This window comes from Puntigrus tetrazona, chromosome 7 (assembly GCF_018831695.1).
Source record: "Puntigrus tetrazona isolate hp1 chromosome 7, ASM1883169v1, whole genome shotgun sequence".
NCBI classification, from domain to species: domain Eukaryota; kingdom Metazoa; phylum Chordata; class Actinopteri; order Cypriniformes; family Cyprinidae; genus Puntigrus; species Puntigrus tetrazona.
In genome coordinates, this window is record NC_056705.1 from 23,545,951 (window position 1) to 23,558,525 (window position 12,575).

Here is a 12,575-nt window from a genome sequence, read left to right on the forward strand (position 1 = left end):
TATAATTTTATACACTGAGTAAAATAAATTTTGTTGTATTCTAAAAATGCATTATACAGATCATATTTGATTTTATATAAAATCCACCCCAGAAACATTATAAACATCAGAATAAGTTTTATAACTAAATCATATTTGAATGTTACTGAAAAAGTTATTTATTTCCCAGTGGGAAACTCTGCTTTCTCTTTAAGCTAGAGTTCCAGAAGTTGGAAGATTATCAGATGCAAAAATATGATTTTTAAATTATTAAATGATATTTGATATGTTTATATTATTAGTTATACTTGAACATTACTGGTTCTGTATACAGGAACTTGAGAGGTTCTGGCTCCAGTTATCTGTGCATCTTTTGTTTTGTTTTCCCGTTTTTTAAGAAAAATCATTTTAAAAGTATCAAATGCCAATCTTACAAGCATTTGAGGATACTTTGTAGTATGGAGTCCTCTCAGTCATCATTTATTATATGTATTTTCGACTAAACTTACTCTTTAAAACATTGATTTTAAAAACCAAAAAATTACATACAACCTTGGCTATCAACATTATTATATCACATGTTATCGGAGAGATGACATGAGTGGAAACCCTGATGTATTGCTATATATATATATATATGCAAGCTTTAAAAGATCAATAAACTGTTCCTTTATTATTTTATTTATTTTAATTTTTATTCTATATTACCACACTGACACTAGTCTCACTATTAAGACTGTGTCTGAATACCAGTTATGAAATGTGGTATTAGATGAATGTAACCAGTAATTTATTTTAGCCAATGCTTTATTAGATTTTTTGTATGCAAGGATTTTATTTGCATTTCTATTACCATATGTGTGTTTGTGTTTTTGTGTTTCAGTCGTTCTAGAGCAAGAGTAAGTGCAATCAAGAAAGCCTTTGTGTGTGAGGAAACCCGCAGCTTAGAAATTTGTCATTTTAGGAGGCAAACATTTTTACCCAAGAAAAATAAAGCTGTTCAGAGTTGGCTTACAATAATTTGACCTCAGAGGGGCAGCTTGCTGAAAAAGTAGTAGTTCAAGTCCTCATCCCCACTGTGAGTTCCTCTGTTTACCTATTCACTCTTCAGCACAGACTATTCCCTGTCAAAAAAAAAAAAAAACAAGCGCCCCGTGAACTGTCTGCCACTTCTGCGCCCAAATGTATTCCAAGTATAAGGTAAGATTGGGGCATGATTCCACTTCTAAAAAGGAGTTCATTAGTTAGCATAGACTACAGCGTTTATTAACCTCAGTTCTTATTAATTTCAGCATTACTACTGGTGTTATTAAAGATCCTAAGCCATGTTTGTCAAACGATTACCATATGAAAACACATTTACTATAAAATGAATGATTTACATTTATATACTAATGTTAACTTCAATACTAATAAAATGCTGTTAGCGAGTCATTGTTGCAGTTAGTTTGTTTGTATTAGATTAATGTATTACCTAGTGTTGTATTACACATGCTATGCTGGAATGCTGATTAGTCAGTGGCACATTCAGGTGTTTATTACGGTGCGTTATGTCATGTTACTCCAGCATCGTATCTGCGATCTAAATATATATCTTTGGAATGCTACAATAAAACCATATCTAACTGCCTTACAAAACATTTTATATTATACCTTATACCTATAATAGACTATATAATTGAAATCATATTATAAGTCTGAAAAAAATAGTTTGTGCGCTTCCTGGCTAAAACGCCTGAAACTTTTACAAAATGTTTCAGCTCCAGATCGGGAATTTATATGCAATTATTTGTACTTTTGTAGCAAGAAGCCGGCGTATAAGCAAGGATAATGTACATCAGCAGGTTATTCCCAGCACAGAATAAAGCCTCGCGGGTATATCAATAGAACAACGCAAATCCAATAACTAAATGGCATATTGTAAAAAAGTGGTACTGTTGATGTTAAAAAATGAAGATGCTGCAGCGAGACTGAGAAGCTGCGTTCCCTCCGTCACATAGGCAGTATCATTGGTGATTATGTTGACCGCGTCGTATCGATGTCAGCAGTCATGGAACCAGCTTCGAAATTGCCAGGTTAGCAGTTAGATTAAGCGTTTGTACTAGTATGGCACATTCTCATCAAAACACTGGAATGACAAATCGTCCATTCCCACGATATAGCGTCTCAAAGCTCCTGTCAAAGATTCATCCATTCCGCCAGAAGGACAGTACCACGTCTAACAAGCCAGGATCTTTTTTCCGCCAGACCATTCTGCTGCTCTACTTATTTCAGCACTTTGTTTGCGCAAGATTTGCTACATTCATAAACGCATCTCCCATCGTGAGGAGATGGCGGCTGCACATCTGGTTTCCACCTCCTTCACTTTCAAAAAATGGATCAGTCGACAGTCTCAGAACGCCTGCTTTACTTTGTAAAACATGGACCGAAAGCGAACCGGCTTCCTGGCTTGACTCGTGATTGGAACAGATTTATCGTTCTACTTGTAGTGTTTATCAAATAATTGGCAGATGTTTGAGAACGGCTGGAGTGCCGACTGTTGATCGGTCCATGAGCATGCCAGAGTCATTTGTTTTACTTGACAAGCTGGTAATCTGCGTACTAGCACAGGCTCAGCTCTTAACTATGACACTTGATGGGTTGCTGAAGAGCCGGAGAGATGGAAGCCAGTTGCGCGCCAAACATCACACCGTCAAATACCAGATATATTACTCTAAGAAAACTTTTCAAAGCATTTTTTTTTCTATGACTTGCCTAATCATTCTATATAACTTACATCATAAAGCTTGTACAGGCAGCGCGGCTTTACTAGCATGTAGTTGTCAAGCCTATCAGAGTGGCCCGGTGCTTGTTTTAGAATCTTAAAAGAGAATATGTTGCACACGCCATTGACTTAAGAATGTTTGAGTCTTCCATCTTGGCGAGTTAATGCTGATTTGATGCTTTAGAATTTAGTACCGATCCATCCGGCCTCCATATCCATACTTTCCTCCACCATATCTGTTTTTGTAGCTGTCTCCATAATGCGCAAATTGTCCAGGGGCCTTACACCACCCACTAAAGCATTTAATGAGATATTATATTAAGAGGAGTATTAATTTGTTTCCATTCTCATATGCTTGGAAATCCCAGGCTGGCGCAGGTAACTTACTTAGCCCTTTTAATTTCCATTTAGACACAGTATACATGTTTTCTGTCTCCATTAAATAGAATTAGGAAGCAGATCTTTAAAATGATGAACTGTCATGCACGATTGTGTGTGTATGTTGAGTCAGTTTGGCTAAAACTGCCAGCGATCAAATGCTCAAATTACATTATGTGAAGCATCCAACTTGGGCCCGTGAGAAAACAAGCTTAATATAAGATGTACCCAAGAAACAGATTTTAGGAAAGGACATAAATAACAGAAAGAGCTATTAAAATTAATTATAGGTGATTTTTTTTTTTATCTAACAGCAGATTTACAATACATGTAGTTAAAATTAATGTAATTCTAGAAATTTAGTGCACAAAACTACAAATTTATGATTATAAGTTTAATGCACAAATAGCAATATATAGTTCTTTCTTAAAATTTAGGAATTGAATAGGAAGTTTTGATTTCAAATCCTACAAAATATATCATTTAAATTATTGCTAACACCACACCAGTTATTTATGTATAGAGTAATATCAGCTGTGAGCATACGCCACATTACCACCACGGCCCATTCACTTAAAATCTTCCAAGTATTCGTGTTAAATTCAAGAGTTAAATCGATTTATAAAACGTATGTATTAAGTTTCCATTATAGTTTATTTATTAACAGTTTATCAATTAGAAAGAAATCTCGTATTATTTAATTTATAGCATTTCCTCTTCATATTTTAGAATTCTCATCATTTGTTTGTGCACTATATCTACCAAGTGATACAGCGAGTCGATGGAGATTTGACAGTGCTCCCACTCCTCTGCTGTGACTTATCACGCAGCAATATACTGCGATTAAAAAATGTCCACGTTTATTAATATCAGTTTGAGAAATCCAGCCAGACCGCTGCAGTTCCTCTATTTCTTCAACAGTGCATGAATGCATCTGCTGACACAGATCAGAACAGAAATATTTCTTTCTCGAGAGAGGCAAACATAATGTACTTACCGAAAAGCTAGAGACTGTTATTGCTTTTTGCAGCTTTTCCACATTATTTCAAATGTCCTTGCAGTTCTGCTTTAATAAAATAAAAGAATAACAATTCAAAGGAACAGACAAATGCAAAGAGAATAGAGTCACTTATAAAAATAAGCCTGTTCGTTTCTCCTTATTCATATTTTCTTACTTACGCACTTTTAGCCTATTTTAAATACAAATTTTCTTTTAGCGCATATATACTTGATACAGATGTGACTTTGCTTCTCTGTGATTGAACATACAATGTAAAACTGCATGGAAGCTTAGTGTGGAGGATCGTTTTGAGAACATAAAATCATTAGCTTAACGAAAACATACTGATCAAAGAAATGTACCCGTCATTACAGGGGAAATGTGTATGTCTGCCCAATGTATTCAAGTCTTCTGTAAAATAAATATAACATTGGATGACGCTTTGAAATATTAATAAAACAGGCTCTGAATAAAGTGTACCTGTCGGAGATCATCAGCTTTTCCTCACGTAATTACTCAGCATCACCAGACAGTGCCTTCCAGTAGCAGCAAACAAATGTCATTTCATCATAAAGGGTGGATCAAAGATTCCAGCGCGATAAAACAGAATATGTTAAGTATAAACAAAGGCTCAGCTTAAGCAAGTTTATTCTATCTGCCGGCGCAACAAGCTACATTAAAGCTGCTCGTCTCTGCAGGCAAACCAGCGTTGCCATTTAGTAATCTGGCGATTTTCTCTTCCGTCCGGCCGCCATACAAACTTATCAAGCGCTACATTTCTTCCTGCCTGCCTTCACAGGCTGGCTTCGTGCCGCTTGCTGCTCTATTTAGTGGGAAAATCCACCCCAGAGCGCTGGTCCTCAGCAGCCAATCAAAGCTAAATCTTTCGCTAATCGCTAATAGATGCTGAAGTCAAATTGCTAAGCTCACGGATGTTTCTTCAGCCAGACTGTGTGCATGAGAGGATGGAGTGGGCTCCTGTCTGCATGCACAGATGCACTAATGATAGAACTGCTTTAATTTAAGGACCTTAATGTCAGCTGCTCTAGATAAGCGATATTTTCAGTAGGTTATTTCTCTTCATTTAGGGCTGAGTGTATGCGGCTGCTGCAGGCCTGAAGAGCGCCGAGTGCACAGCCTTTGATGGCATCTTATCTGGTCTCTCTGTGCTGCTTGGCCAGGGATTGGGGCGGCATTAGTGGAAGCTGTAGCTATCATGGCATTGCACATTCCCAAGTCCATAGGTGGTCTATCAGTCCTGCAAGGAAAAGCCCTCCAAGGACTTTATAGCAGTCATTGATTTTTACGATGGCAGAAATTTCCAGTCGTTAAAAAGAAGCCTTTTTCTTTCCCAAGTCTTGTGCATCAGGCACGAGGAAGCTTAATTCTCACTTCAGATGATCCGTCTGGCTGGCAGTGAAGTGTTGCATGTAATAACATATACATTTTCCACGAAAACCTACATAAGGTTTTTTACTGTATCTTGTGAGTAAACAATAAAAAGAGTATAACCTTCGTAACTTATATTTTACAGCTATGGACAACTCTAATGTAGAACATTGAATTAGAGTAAAAAGCAGAATACACAGTTAACTTTCAACAAAATGCAAAGGAAATGCAAACAGAAACGTCGATTCGCCATGTTCCGTTGCAAGGTTCAGGAGAAGTCTTGTGCGCAGTCATTTTCGAGTGAAATTGCCGTCTACTTTAAATCATATCCTGGCCCCAGAGACTGCTCAGTGAGGAGAATAGAGAAAATGGCCTTACCTCAACCCCAGATCAACAAAGACAGTAAACTGCATCAGATAGATGGTAAATTCTAACCTTCAGCCTAATCTGAGGCCACAGGATATATATCTCTGTATGCAATTTCACAGAAGAAGCAATGATTTTTAAAATTAAGAGACTGCTTTTCGGTCTTATTACACCGCTTCAACCCCGTCAAAAGTAAGTGCACACATTTGTTTTTCGGAGTTAGTTTATAGTAGTTACAAGTATGGACTAGAACCCCAGACTTGTTCACGTTAGTTTGGGTATGTAATCGAACACAAACTTGGGCATCTGATTAATATCTGAAACTGGTTGCGAGACTCAGCAGAGTGAGAGCTAGCTGTTTTCGCTCAGAACCAAGTCACAGTATTTCATGAGGCGTGAAACAAGTTGTGAACTACTTAAAAACACATATTCTATCCGCTTTGACGACATTTTCTGTGGTAGATGCGTGAACAAAGTGCTTCATAATTAAGATTCCTCCGGTTGTTACATATCACTTTCTGCTGAATATGTTTCATGCATTGTGATTTTAAACATGATCTGTACATAGAAATAGAGTCTAATTGCAATATAATATAAAAGATCAAAACATATTATCATTTATAATTCCCACTTTTTTTCCCGTGTATGTTTTCTCATTGAAGTAAACCACCCAGCATGTGGAGAACACAGTGAGGAAGAGCTTTAATCCCTATTTTTCCCTCTGTCTCATCGCCCGCCTTTCTGAAGTTCTAATCCTTTTACATCCTTTTATCAGCCTGATCCCCGCATTACTCAGGCTAGGAAGCACCTGATGGAACAGCCCATCAGCGAGGTAATAGATTCCCACTCGGAACAGAGCACACAGGAGTCTGCCAGAACACCTAGTTTTCTTTCATTATCATGCAAAACAATAAAATCAATCTGAACCCCCTCCGGCTTCAAATTATTAAATTATTATTAAGCACACCAGGCTGAAGGAATTTAAAGATCAGCTGAACTATCTGCCATAATAAAAGTTTCAAATCGTCAAGTATTTCAAAATGCTATGATTAATATTTATTCATATTTTGTGATCAAATATTTAGCATGCTAGTTAAATTAAAATCTCCAGGAAATTGTAGGTGTGTTTGTATTTTGGGGTGTTATTTATTTTGAAAATGAATACATTTTTGAGGGCTAGATTTTGAGCAGAGATTAAGAAGACTAAAACAAAATAAATTCAAACATAAAGATGCTATTAAACAAATAATACACATTTAGTCATTGAATGAGTAAGCGAGAGAAAGATTGCATGTATGCATAGTAACAATGAACAGGGTGATGTTAACATAAAAATTACTTTTAAAGTAAAGGGGTTCTTAAGGCGACAACCATAAGCACGTAAATGTCTACACCTTTTACATGCATAAGATGCATGGAATGAGAACCAAGGGAGGAAATTAATGGAAGAAGAGGCCTGCATCCACATCCATTATGTTTCATTGCAGCAGTAAGCTGGTGTGAGATTTCCTATTCATTGAATTTGCTTAGTAATACCTAATGAAGCGCAATAACTGTGTGTTTATGATTGCAATAATAAATGAAAACTATGCATAACAAATTCCAGTTTGGAACCACTAAAATAACTAGAGAAACAACGATTGTTAAAGCATTACATATTCGCTATTTACATTATAAATAGATGGATGCAGTACACAAATGCACACTGAATCAATATTCTTATTTGTAAAACATTTTACAATTTAGTTAATATACATTATTACTTGTATATATTTTACCTCTAGCCAGAAAGAGACCCCAGCACAGTGCTTAATAAAGAAAAGCTCATTTGGCAGACATGAGATATAAAGCGATGATAAAATGTGGTAGAAGTGGAAATATAGCAAATAAAAATCTTTTATTACCTGAACACTCAAGGATGAAAGTCTACTTTGTAAATGTTGTTGATGTTTTGGTTTTTTTTTTCCAGATGCATCCATATTCATTTTTCTCGTGCTTTGGATACATTCATTAGTACTTAATGTTCCTTCATTTATAATTCCGTGAAAGGCAGCTATGTCACAGTTAGCCATCTCATTAATATTGCAAATAATAATAACAGTTCAAAACGCACAGTGTTCAATGGAGTTTCGTTGGACACTATTGAACTGCATCAGAAAAGCATTATCATCTTTCTTTCTTACATTCGGTGAAATTAGAACTTACAGGGCATTGCATCAGGGAAGAAGAAAGAAGGACAGCGAAGATGACAAAATACTTTTAATTTGATCTCAGTAAAAGACACGCCTCCGCTTTCTTTCCCACCTGACTTTGGAGCCGAATCATTTCCATCACCTCCTAAAGTGGCCCTCTGAAAATTCATTTAGCCTTCACTATTAGATTGATCTAATCAGCTCGCTCCAATTTTACGTCATGCATTTAACAGCAGCAGAGGAAAATCAGACCCCGTAGTCTAGGGTTTTGAAAGCCCTTTGCTACTAATGATGGCTTTGTTCCAAAAAAAGTGATTTCCTGGCTAAAGAAACATTGTGTTTTGTCCCCTGCCGTGCTATATGCAGCGCTCTCCATACTAACTAATATACCCATGAGTGCAACTGAGAGTCCGCCCAGCAATTACTCACTCTCACGCTTTCATTTCTTGGGGACCAACTGGCCATTTCCACAAAACCGTCAGAGATAGTAGGGGCCTAACTAGCACAACCAGTCTTTTTTTCTGGAATACAATAACATTATCCGTGGCGAGATCCGATGTGAAGAAGCTCTGCCGGAGTGTTAGGTTAAGAGACTGTGGCGGGTTAATCGACATCACCTGAGCAGTATGAAGTGAACAGGTTCTCAGAGAGGTGCGGGACAGATGGTCTAGCAACCATAGAAAAGCCCTCTGGTTCACGTCGGCTGCGGCATTCTACTTGATGCACCGGTGATAAGATGTTTTGCGCCTACACTGCTCTAATCTCTGCTGCTGTCTGAGATATATTTCAATTGGATTTTACACAGAAGAGCACCTGTTATTGTTTTTGTTTTTTTCTCCTAAGCAACATCAAAAGAGCAAATGAATACAAAACACATAAGGTGAACATTTTAAATGAGAGAAAATAGGTTCAGTCGTTTGGAAAGAATGAGTTAAGCTTGTGATTTTTCCGCTTTCAACCATTTTTGAGAGCTGTGGCGATGAGACATTGAGAGTGCATTACCTTCCCATGTGAATCTAGGTTTGTCATTAGCCCAACCACCTTTCATTATTCATCATTAACATCAGAAACTCTTTTTCTATTTGTTTCGGGGAGAGGTTTGTAGCCTGGTGGTTTAGCTCGAGTTGACAAGTGCCCTTTTTACTGCTGTGTAATTTTACTGCTAATGAGTTCACCGCTCGTTTTTTCTTTGAAAGGTGAAATTCTATTAAATAAATGAAAATTGTAGGACATTCTTTGATAGGGCAGTTTCTACACTTTTCAAGGTTACTCACCTTTTCTGGTTTTAGAAATGTAGCATTTTAAGCCTTCTTGGTAAGTGCACTAAAATCAAAAGTATAACTTTGTCGCCGAGCCTAATGATGTTTTCATTTACCTGCAATGTTGTCTTTATTGGTTTTTCTCATAATCATCCCAGCTGTCAGTATCATCTTCCTCACAGTCATGCACACCATTAGCATGACCCCGCATATGCCTGTCTGAAATCAGGAAATATTTACTGACAACTGTCAAATGAAGTCCGGTGCATCTATCTCGAAGAACCGAAATGAAAATTTCACTATTTAGTATCTGATGAAATAAATAAAAATGACAAATCAGTAGCGTGCAATGCTATTTATTTTTACAAAAGCGCACAGCCTGTGTTTTAACAGATTTATTTAGAATAATTAAACTTCAACGACAAAACTAACTTATGAAGAAATATAATTTGGTATGGTAATGATGCCGTGATCAAAACGTACATTTCTGTATCCATATACTGAGTACTTTTCATTCATTCTCACAACCAGCAACCACTTTACTTTGGGTATTACTCTCATGAAAATAGAAGGCACTTGAGAAGGATACATTTGTGCTTTTCTCCACCCAGAATGCAAATGTGAGTGCAATTAAATGCCCATTCTTTATCAAATTTGTTCTATTTGTTTTGTCAATGAAGTCTAATGATTGAGAATAAAAGCATACTTAAATAAAATCAGACTTTTGTTTTGCTTTTTATTGCCTCTGGCTTTTGTTCTGTTTAAACCGCATCAATATACGATGCAGTATCGAGTAATATAAAAAAATAATAAAAAGCAGCGGTGTCCAAACATATGTCTGTTAGTTTAAATACACTGTTGCATGTGTCCACAGATAGAAATTCAGTCATCTGAGAACTAAAACTTTCTGCAGAAATGACATAATCATTTTCATTTTGTGCAAATGCTGAGATTAAAAAGCTACTCTTTTGCTTTTGCGCCTTCCATTTGTGAAATAACATGAAATTTCAATAGGCAAAGTCATTAACTTTTTTATTTTTCCCTCCCAAAATGTGTGTGGGTAAGTGAAAATGAAAAGTCTAGTCAGCTCAGCCAAAAGAAAAATGCCTCTTGACAGTCTGTTTATACACAAAAGCAGACTGGCACAAATGCACTGTCATCTCTGTGTGTCCATTTGACCAAATATGTCTCATAACCTATAAAGAGCGAAGGAAAAAGACAGACTCTGGGGAGGAGCAAAGAGATTTTCTGGATCCAGCTGGGATGAAGGCAATCAATGATAGAGTGGTAAAGGAAATTTAAACGAGTCGAGAAAAATTGTTGGGGCTGTATAAATAATATATTTTGCGGAGAAAACATTGGATCTGGGAAACGAAGAGAGTGAAGAGGCACTTAAGAAATGAACACCTCCTCAGTCCAACTGGACACGTTTTATTTGTTCATTGTGCATGTTTTAAATGTTTTTTATTTTAGCTCAGAAACTAACGGACGGAAGTATGTTTTGTGAGTGATATCATGTCACGTTAACTGAACGTTTGAATTCATTGAGTATGGTTTAATACATACACTGCATGTTAATAATAATGTGAAAGTTGCTTCGGGCGATAATAACATATTCATGTCTCGTGTAATAAAGCTATAACGTCATAATAGGGCAGGATACGTTTCCATTATAAGCATATTTATATTCACGATTGTTATAGTTTTTATTATTATTTGAGTTTTTATCTGATAAACCTGCGAGTTAAAAACCTGAAATTAAATAGACCCTCGTGCTTGCTTTTATCTTGCCACGAAATAAATTTCACGCACGTACAAGGCCAAACTCCATGCATTATTAGTTTCACTTGACAGAAAAGCAAAATTGTAATTATTGAAATTCAAATTTATTTTATAACTATATAAATTTCCTCTTCCAGGACCGAGAAGGATAAACAGCCTAGTTTGCTCCCTGGTGCTGCTGGCTTTGTATTAATGTTGTGATTAGTGTGAAGAGTTTCTAGCAGGGCGCACGAGGGCAGTCCTCGCTCAATATGCTAAAGCAGCAGAGCTTTCAGAGTCTTTCTAATTAAACTCGTGCATAATGGTCCGCACATCTGCATGCATACAAAGCATAATGCGCTTACAATCATTTTGAAGTTATGAAAGTGTTTTCCGTGTTTGTGTTTATCCAGTACGATTCCCCAAGGTAGAATAACCTTCATCCAGCAGAAAGCATCTTAAAAGAAAAGTACCAAACATACCTTCATTGCTGCGTGCTATTTATGGAAGTTACTGCAGAAGCTGGATTTCATATACAGCGTTATATATCAAATACATGCCTACTACCATTTATTATTGATATATCTACACGCCGTATCTACAGAGGACCACATAAAAATGTGCATCGATACATAGCTTCCTACCTTAATGCCCATTTAAAAATTAAAAGCCGCTGCATGCGTTCAATACAGAAAATTTACCTTTTATGCCACTTTTTAATGCTTGTGACAAACAATAATTGTAATAGTAATAGTGATGGTAAATATTTCAGTCTGGTCTGACTCGAGACAAAATGAAAGCGGTGACTCGCTCTTCTCTCCCCTCTGTGCCCAGTCAGCTGAACTGCTGAAGAAACTGGCTGCAGCTGCTTCAACCCAGTGATTCAGCCTGTCAACCCTGCTGGAGAAGGAACCAAAAACACTGTGACATCCCCAATGCCAACACCCTCAGCATTTTCAATGTCCCTGAGAACCGCTCAGTCCAAAGTCTGCATAGCTGTCAGCACATTTTGCGCATAACTGTTAAAAAGTGAACAAGTTTTAAGTATTTGTGCTATATTTACGTATGAGTTTAATTGAACGGGACACGTTTACTTATATTACTTCGCAGATTTTTTTTTTTGTTTAATACAAACATAAATGTTGTTGTCTCGGTTATTGATTCTCGGAGGGCTGCTATCATATTAATACAATATTGCTGATATAGTTGCAGCATTTATATTGCTAGGATAACGTTTTGAGAATCTTAGTGAGATTCAAATGAGTTTCATGTCCATATTTATGTATTAGCCTTCAATCTGCATCAGGGTTGTCATCATCCTCCTAAAAATAAAGGCTCTTTATTGGCTTTCATTAATGGTTCCATGGAGAACATTTAAAATTCACAGAACCTTTCCGGTACACAAAAGGTCATTTGAATGGTTTTTGCAATAATGCCATAGAGGAACCATTTTCTGTTGCCTAAACAAGCTTTCAGTAAAACGTTAT